Here is an 852-nt window from a genome sequence, read left to right on the forward strand (position 1 = left end):
GGAGCAACATCCGGGCCAAACCCACAGCTACATCCACTTCGTGTAGACCCGACGCGTCCGTTTCCCCCCCTCCAGGTGTCGGCAGCGGCGCCGTCCGTGATGGGGGGCACACCCCGGAGATGCGTGTCACCTCTTCGGACATGCCACAACACCACCCCGCATGTATGAGGGCCCGGTACAACGCTCCGGTGGCATTGCTACCCCCAGGGCCCCCGTCCCGCCTAACCCTGGATCGGTTGACCACGGGATCTAGCCTTTGACTTTGCACGGACGGGCTTTGACCAGTGGACCTCTCCACCCGGTTGTGTCGGGTCGGCCCAGAGGGACACCGGGGAGCAACATCTGGGCCAAACCCACAGCTAAATCCACTCCGTGTAGACCCGATGCGGTAGTTTCCCCCCTCCACGTGCCGGCGGCGGCGCCGTCCGTGAGGGGGGCCACGCACCGGAGACGCGTGCGGACTCTTCGGACATGCCACAACACCACCTCACATGTATGAGGCGCGGTACGACGCTCCGGTTGCATTGCTACCCTTCCAGGGCCCCCGTCCCGCCTAACCCTGTAGCGTTTGACCACGGGATCTAGCCCTTTGACTTTGCACGGACGGGCTTTGACCAGTGGACCTCCCCACCCGGTTGTGTTAGGTCAGCCCATAGGAACACTTTGGAGCAACATCCGGGCCAGACCCACAACAAGATCCCCTCCGTGTAGACCCGACGTGTCCGTTTTCCCCCTTCAGGTGCCGGCGGCGGCGCCGTCCGTGAGGGTGGCCACGCCCCGAAGACGTGTACCGCCTCTTCGGACATGCCATCACACCACCCCGCATGTATGAGGGCCCGGTGCGACGCTCCG

The sequence above is a fragment of the Triticum dicoccoides genome, chromosome 4A (genome assembly GCF_002162155.2).
Source record: "Triticum dicoccoides isolate Atlit2015 ecotype Zavitan chromosome 4A, WEW_v2.0, whole genome shotgun sequence".
Classification (NCBI taxonomy): domain Eukaryota; kingdom Viridiplantae; phylum Streptophyta; class Magnoliopsida; order Poales; family Poaceae; genus Triticum; species Triticum dicoccoides.